Genomic DNA, 9364 nt, shown 5'->3' on the forward strand with positions numbered 1-9364 from the left:
GTATGAGTGGTCTGTGTGTGTGTGTGCTGCTGGTGTGTGTGTTCAAGTGGTGTGCGTGTGCGTGTGCATGTGCTGGTGTGTTCAAGTGCTTAATGTGTGCGTTCATTTGCTTAATTTGTTCAGTAGGCATGTTGTGAAAAAGTATGTAAGAAGTTAAACCATAAGTTAGCATGCGATACTGACTATTCTATTTGTTTTCGCAAGGACTAGAGTATTAGACTAGAGTAGAGAAAGGAAAATCAACCAAACAAACAGAGTGAATTGTTAGAAGAAGATTGAAACATTTCCCTTTGTTGGTTCACACTTCCAAGAGTTGTTTATATTTGACAGAGATAGCTCGAAATACATATTTGACAGTGGATAGATGATGCTAAGCAAAATGTTTACAAAACATGTTGTGTGTGTGTGAGTGCTCTGTCCTGAGAAAGCTTTGGGTCTGGCTAATGTTAAACTCTAATGCGAGTGGAGTGACATGTGGTGGGACTAGCTTGTGTTCAAGAATGAATCAAAGCTTTGGACATGCTTTGGTTAAATATGTACATATGTTTAGTTTCAAATTTAACATTAGATTTTACAGATATGGGGAAGCATTTTTGCTATGTAGTCCTCGAAGGCAAAACTCATGGAGTTTACATAGATTGGGAAGACTGTAAAGCTCAAGTAAATGGCTACAAAGATGCGAAGTTCTATGGATGTCAGTCCATAAAAGAAGCTGAAGAAAAGTTGGCCGCTCACCTTAGGTGTAGAATGTCTACTACATCTATTCTAAGTAGGTGCATTCGACCCGTCAAAGAGACCCAGACGATGATTGCAACTCCCCAAATTGCTATGAAACCTTCTGACATTCCAAATGCACCAATAGAGAAGATGGGACATAATGTGGTTGAGCAACTTGATGATTGGGTGTACATCCGGTATTTGATAGTTGTGTTTTTAATTGTTTTAATTGCTGTTATGATTAAGTTACTTTTTGTGTTGTAGTCGAATGCGTTGTAATTTAAAGACTTTGAACCAAGTATTAAGTTATCTTTGTTCATGTAAGGATGTACTTATATATTTTCATCTTTGTTGATGTAAGGATATTTGACTTCGTATTCGTCTTTGTTCATGTGTTGTAATTTATTAATTAAAGCTACATTTGAACCAAGTCTTGTTATTTGCATCGTATTCAAATGGTTTGCATCAGTTTTGCAGGTAAGTTCTCTGTAGGAGGTCTTGTTCAAGCTCATCTAGGAAGTTCTCTGTAGTGACTTCTCAGTGCACAATAGGGATATGGTCTGAAGTTGAGGGGGTAATACTTCAAGACAAGGTGGTTGATTTAGCTCAGTGTGAAGTGAAAGATGCAAATCCTAATGCCTCAAATGGTCGGCTGATGCTCATTGATGGTACATCAATAATATACAGAGCATATTATAAGCTTCTTTCCAAATTGCACCATGGTTACCTACCAGATGCTGATGGAAATGGGGACTAGGTTTTGACCATATTTACGGATTTATCTCTTGTTTTGATGTACTTGAGTTTGCTCCTTCTCATCTTTGCAGGTGGTGTTTGACCATGATGGAGTTTCTTTTGGTTGTACTCTTGTTCCATCCACGGAAGTTATAAGGCCAAAGGTTTGAATTTCCGACACACTTTGTATCCCCAGTATAAGAGTCAGCGAGATCCTACACCAGATACTGTAGTTCAGGGTCTTTAATATTTGAAAGTGTAGAGAAAAAAGGGATTTTTTTTTGCATTTCACGGTCGAGCGGCCAGCGCTTCGAGTGAAGCGACCAGCTCATGGTCCGATGATTTGGCGCGACCCCTTCGAAGAAGGCGCCAGCGCTCACTTTCTTGCTTCGAAGAAGGGCGCCAGGCGCTTCAGTCATTTTATTGTGGGCCGCTTCTGAAGAACCGCGATTTTGGTTTTTTTGGTATAAAAACAAAATCAGTTTTTTGGAAAACCTAACTTTTCCAAAAAGAAAGAAAGAGAGAGATTGTAAGAGAGAAATTCTTAGTGAGTTGAGTGTTCATTCTTTGTGAGTGAATTGAGAGCTCTTGTAATCTGTTACTCTGGACTTCTAGTAAAGCTTGGATCTCGCCAGTGTGGACGTAGGCAAATTGCCGAACCACGATATATCCTTGTCTTGTGGTTGGTTCTCTTTTGCATTATTGTTTTACTTTATATGCTTGTTATTCGATATTGAGAAGTGTTGGGATATTGCTTGGAGGGTGTTGAAGTCTTGTCTAGTGTGAAGGATCGATCTTTGTGTAGGATTGATCCTTTTGTTGTGGGTAACGTTGTTTCCGCACTTATATATTTACAACAGAAAGCATCTATCAAAGCTATGTCTGTCAAAGTAATAGAGGTTCCAGGTGTTAAAGCTGATGATGTAATAGGGACTTTAGCTGCAAGCAGTGTTGCTGATGGATTTAAGGTCCGAGTTGTTTCTCCTGACAAAGATTTCTTTCAGATTTTGTCTCCTTCATTACGTCTTCTGAGAATTTCTTCACGTGAATCTGATATGGTTTCATTTGGATTGGAGAACTTTGCTTGAAGATATGGAACCTTGGAACCGACTCAGTTTGTCCATATGATTGCGCTTACTGGTGACAAAGCTGATAATATTCTAGGAGTTGAGGGTATAGGAGATGTACATGCTTTTGAAGTTAATCATGAAATTTGGTACTGTTGAAAATTTGCTACAGTGTGTTGATCAAGTTAAGGAAGAGCGCATAAGAAAGGCATTAATAGCAAATGCTGATCAGGCTATATAAAGCAAGAATTTAGCCATGTTGCGTTCCGATCATCAGAAGAGCATCTACTTTGTGGAAGAAGCTTTGAGTATCACTTTTTGTGCAAGATTTTGTCATACAGTGGCTGAAATGGACGAGATTATTAACTACATTTTTCACAGAAACATCTATTCTGTTCCTGTTTCTAGCTCTGTTTTGTTTCTAGCAAAATGTAGACTTTGTTAACAAGGTTAACAGCATAACCTTCATAAACAAACTAACGACTTTTACATGTACACATCAGAGGGATGCAATAGGAGCTTAGTTGTTCAAATAAAAAAAAAAAAAAAAAAAATAAAAAATAAAAAATAATGTTTCTCCTTTGTCATTGTTCATTTGAGAATTGAATGCCTAGTTTTTTTACTTTTTTCATACTGGACTAACAAGTACGAAGAGAGGAAAAAAAAAGAAACTCTTTGTTTTCCTTTTCATTGTTTGGTTCAAAAGAGTTCCAACATATTTTTTTTTTCACCTACTCGGCTACTCATAGTTAATACTGTGATTCAAATATAAATTACATAAAAGAACAAGAAATACCGAGGTTTTCAAATTTTTTTAAGTCCATGTGAAGGGTGTGATGGGGAGAATGCAATGTATGTATGACTGCCAAAGTTTCATGTTCAGTTAGCTGTCAGGAGTCCAAGAGTGCATTTTGAGTAGATGAGCTAGAGGATGCTCAGTACTAGGGTATCTAGCTTATGAAACCTTATGACTTGTCTATTATTATTTTCGCTAAATCCTCAAGACTTGTCCAGTATAACTTCTGAAATTGATTTTTTTGGTTAAATTTCTACACTCTAGGATCAGGAAAGTGACTTCGCCATTAGAATGGGATTGTGCTGAAATTCAGCATGATGAGATGATCATGACCATCTCATTTAACTTAAGTTTTCTCCCTCAAAGTACTGATCCTAGATTCAGTTAAGTACACAAAATGATAGGTGGTTTGGCGTGAAAAATATCTAATAAAGGTATAAACAATCTAAAACAAAGCTCACTTCCTCTGCATATAGGACAAGAGTCTAAATTCATAAGCTCACTTCCTCTGCATATAGATATCTCAACAACCACCTCTGCAGAGCAGTGAAAATAAATTACTATACATTCAAAATGTATTTAAGATATAAAGTAGTTATACCTGCTCAAGAAGATCCTTCAGGCAGTTTCTTTACCATCTGAGGTCTAAGGACCATACTCAGAGAAAGTGTTATACCAATTAATCTGTTTAGGGGCTCAATAATACAAAGATCGATCGAGGGAAAAAAAATGGCACATTTGGAATTTGGCTTGGGTCCTCAAAATCTTAGGACTACCCTATCGAGGACCATACTCAAAGAAAGTGTTATCCCGGTAGTGTATCAATAATACAAAAACAATAAATCTTGCACAACAAGATGATCGATAATCGATATAATACTGATGGATGTATCATATAACAGAGCATCTCAGGAGCATATCCAAAGTTGCAAGGCTAGGTTGTTTTCTTTACACAATGTTTTAACTACGTATAAAATATAGATCACAATTACTATAAACAACAAATTATTTTTCATGAAGTCAGAAAGATTAATTATCTCCATTGGTCTAAATGATTAGGAAGAACATTAAAAGAGTGTAATCTCATATTAACCTTCAAAGCATAAGTGAGAGTTAAGAACTTCATTACATGTACTTGAATCCATACTCGGCACACTAGCAGCAGCCCACACACTTCATTACATGTACTTCATGAACATCATTACATGTACTTCATTACACACTTCACACATTAGCAACATACAACAGTAGCACACACACTTGCCTACACTTCACACAGCAGCAACACACCGCAGCACACACATAAGCACACGTCAACCCTCACAGTTACATAGCAGAAGCCCACACGTTAGCAGCACATACTTCACACACCGCAGCACACACATAAGCACACGTCAACCCTCACAGTTACACAGCAGCAGCCCACACACTAGCAGAACACACCAATAGCACACACAACAACATCACACATCAGCAACACACTGCAGCCTACACTTCACCAACACGACACACACCTACACGATACACCACACACATCCCAACAACCCCACCAGCCACCACTAACGGATTGCATCTCATTCTAAAATATATAAAACACATACAAAATTCACAAAATAACAAGTAACTTCAACAACTACGAAGTCTACTGCCATGAATACTCCACTGAAGGGAATAAATACTCAACTGAAGGGGGGGAGGGGGTAGTATCATCAACGACACTAGAACTTTCACCATATCCACCAAAGCTTTCACCACTCTCAACTTCCGTATTACCGAAGCTTTCACCAAGTACACTCTCAGCTTGTGAAGTCTCACCAAGAACTGGGCCAAAGCTTTCACCAACATTGACAGTATGATCTAAATAATCATAGCCAAAAATGACACAAGCTTGAGGAAAATAAGGAAAGATCCTCCTTCTTAGGTGCCTCGCTTTGGGATGTGCCTATAACAATAAACAATTTCTTACAAACACGCTATGGTTATAAAACATAGTAATCATTTGTTACAAGATAGTCAAATAAATTACTCTGAAATACACATCCCATGCTTGACGATCAGCAACAATACATTTGGTTTCTTGGTTGTATTCAAAACCAAATTCAGTAGCGTCGACAAGTTCCTTCACAGCTTCGTAATCCATCTTCATAGTTTTAATCCTAGAATGTACATGGTCAACCCCAATTGACAAGTTCAGCCATTGATTCAAAATCGCAGCCACCTCTATTAAGGTCCCGGTTTCCCACCCATTCTTTGACGTTCTACCACTAACATTTAGAGTCTTCTCCAACAACAATTCAATTAGGATCTTATCCATCATGGGAGACCAACGGTTATGCTGATGCCGACTTGCCATAACTATAAAAAGAAACTTTGAAGGTGAACTAATCAAAGTACGATTTAACAAGTAATCAAGCTAACACTTATTAAAGCAATTTTATATATAAACTAAAGAACATTGTGTATACAGAATGGTAATTACTCTTACAACAAACACTTCTTCGTTCTAGTTAGATAACGATGCACCAAACTTAGTTAGACAACGATGCAACAAGCAAACTTACTCATACAACAAACATTGATTTATCGTTATAGTTAGATACATCAGGGATCTTTCTGTTTCGGCCAATGCACCAAACTTAGCCATACATATTAAGAGATGAATAAAATTAAATTGAAAACCATTTTGTTTCGGCCAATGCTCTTGAAAAAATTAATCCCTAGTTCATTTTTTGTGATGTTTGATGAATACATGATTCAATGTATTCGATGAAAAAGACAATCAAAGCAATTTAGTCAAATGTCTTTTTCTCTCAAAAGGAGGTGTTCATATCATTAACAAAACAATTGGTGGCGCTTGAAATGTATGTGTGACTACCAAGTGTGAAGACGACACTCTTGAGTGCAAAAAAATGATTAAGCTATGGAACATAAACCTTCATTTCATATTGATATATGAGATGCACTAGTGAGTAGTGATCACATGTGGAGGATTTGGACTTTCCACCCTGCACAGTGGAACATTTTCGATAATTTTCAAAGAGTTGGCTCAAATCCATGAGTCTAAAGTTCAAGTAGCTTAAGTTTTATTAAACAACGAAATATTTCTTTAGATCGAGTTTATATAGGATAGATCTATACTTAGAAGTTTCTACACAAGAGGGAAACAATTTTGTTGACATTCTTGAATTCTTGTTCGGAAAACATGTACGTGGCAGTGTGCAAGTATGTTCCCTATTAGCAATTTACTATGAACCTTGACTTTAAAAAACCAAAATGGAAATAAAGATTCAGGATATAGAGGAATATGCATGTTACATTCGTTCATCATTTTCATTTTGTGAGAAAAACTACGAATTATTGTAATTAGATTATCTAGATCCCTCAAAAGTTGTTGGGGTTCGGATGGGAGCTGAGGATGTAAAAGAGGTATGTATTCTATAATTAATTAATGTTCTCAACATCATGCTCGCAGTGTGCTTGCACATGCAGTTCCAATCACCTTAAATATATACATGAACCAATCTATCTATTATAAATTGAAAACCATTAAAATTTTCACCTTGATTCGAATTAATAAAAGAAGTATCGAGATGAATCCTGCTTCCCCAAATCTGTCAAATATAATTGACATTGCCAATCATAGTTAAAATGGATTTATATATATATGAAAAAAATTAAAGAGATGGATAGAGTTTTTTAGTTGAGGCGGCTAACCTTGAGAGAGAGTGAGTGAGAGAAGTAAAGGAGTTGCAACTAGGGTTGAAGAAAATTATTTGCCGAATTTGCCGATGGCAAATTTTTTGTGATATCAAGCACTAATAAACCTGACAAATGACATTTGCCAACATTTGTCTGTTGATGAAACAAGCAGCGGCAAAACTCGATTTTCCTACTAGGTAGTTTGTCCGTAAATTTTTAAGCGGGAAAATGTTTTCCCATGACATATTTGCCCATCATGTGGGAAAATTTAACAAGCACACCCTAAAAGTAAATATTTTTCGTTCTCAACAAGTATGAATGTGGAGTGTTTATGCTAAAGTACGCTAACTTGCTTAGCAAGGCTAGATATCAACACATGGCAGCACTTGAGCAAAGGAAAAATAAGTAGACAATGAACTACTTGAAATATAACATCAACATCATATAAATATTCCTATTAACTCTCTTTTATGTGTAGCAGATGATGGAGTCAGATGCATGATTTCAACACAAACATCATCAAACTATACAATTCTTGATACTCTTTGAGATAAAGTACATAGCTAACTCATAAGTGCCTAGTTAAGGAGATAGTAAACAATGATAAGGCTCCTCGTATAAAAAGCCTAAGCAACCTCAATTCATGTTGTATTATATCCGATGAGAAAATCAGACCCTAGCCAACATGAAAACAAAGTTACATCCTAAACTTGCAAGAAATTGCACTTCTAAAAAAAAATAAAAAAAGGAGCAGATGAGGATGTGGGGCAGGACAATAGGAGACTCGAGTCAATGAACATTTATGAGCTTCTAGGAAAGTGATGGTCATTGGGTAGGAATTATGTCCAGGAGTAGGACTAGTATACAAACTAACATTTTATAAGATAGGGTGCCCAACATCTAACAACCCACAGGACAACTGAACGAAAGAGCATGATCAGGTGAGTTGAACTTGAGCCACCTGAAAAACAAACAACCCCAAAAAATGAATAAACAAAATAAATTAAACAACAAGATCACATAAAATATATAGAACAAGGATGTCATCTACACATACTAGTTGTGTTTTCAAACACCGTACCACACTGGATTTCCAATTCCAGCAGCATCTCTAATGCATTCATCCTCTTCTAGGTATAGTAATTCTTCACAAGTCAATCAGCTCAATGGAAAACAAAAATATACTTAAATAAGTAAAATGACATTTAAATAAGATATAACAGACAATCAAACAGCAATTACCAAGTAGAAGTGTGGGAGAAGAAAGACAAGAGCGCGGATCGCGCCCTTGGACAGGCAAAGCCGAGGGCGGGGCTCTCTCAATCGCCTGGAGGTTCGTCAAGGCAAGAGCGTGGGTCGCGCCTTGAGCAAGACTAATATGAGCGCGGGGCGCTCCCTAGTCAGTTTTGACAGAGATTTGTCAGATTCGTATGTTTTCTATAAAGGAAAGTCTCTGATTCTTTTAAAAATAATAGACATGAATATGCACTCATGTTGTGCTATAAACACCTCTGTAACACAAAACCAATATCAATCAAGCAATATAAAACTTTTCTTCTCCCGTGGACGTAGGTCGCCGCATTGGCACTAAACCACTATAAATCATTTTGTTTTGTCTCTTTAATTAGGTGTTAAATTCTACATGGTATCAGAGCAGAGTGCTTAATCTCTCTCTAAATCAATCTAGATAAACACAATACACTATGTCATATCCAAAACCAAACCTTAAGTCTGCTGTTACAACGGAGACCGATTATAATCCTGGTTGGAAGCTATCATCAATTCTCTTGAATGGAACAAACTATATACCTTGGTCTAGGGCTATTTCGTTATCGCTTGGTGGTAAGAGGAAATTAGGGTTCATTAATGGTGCAAATGTATGTCCTGCCATTGATGATGTCGAATATGAGAATTGGGTTTCCAATGATCAGCTTGTTCGATCTTGGTTACTCAATTCTATGGAGTCTACTATTGTTGGAATTTTTACTTTCTCTAATTCTGCAAAGAAGATGTGGGATTCAATTGAAGATTTATACGGAAACCAAAACAATTCTGCCCGTGTGTTTGAACTTCAACTCACAATTGGTGCTTTACAACAAGGTGAGAAGACTTTTACAGAACACCTTGGGAATTTGAAGAAATTATGGGATGAGTTAAACATATATCGTCCACACACCACAGATGCTAAGACTCTTTTGAAATGGGCTGAAGAGGATAAAATCTTCATAGTATTTCATAGTCTTAAACCAAAATATGAAAATCTGGACAGAAATATTCTAATGGAAAGTGTTCTTCCATCACTTGCTGCTGTTTGTGCAACTATTCAGAGAGAGGAAACAAGGAAGAAAAC

The sequence above is a fragment of the Coptis chinensis genome, chromosome 9, assembly GCF_015680905.1.
Source record: "Coptis chinensis isolate HL-2020 chromosome 9, ASM1568090v1, whole genome shotgun sequence".
NCBI lineage: Eukaryota > Viridiplantae > Streptophyta > Magnoliopsida > Ranunculales > Ranunculaceae > Coptis > Coptis chinensis.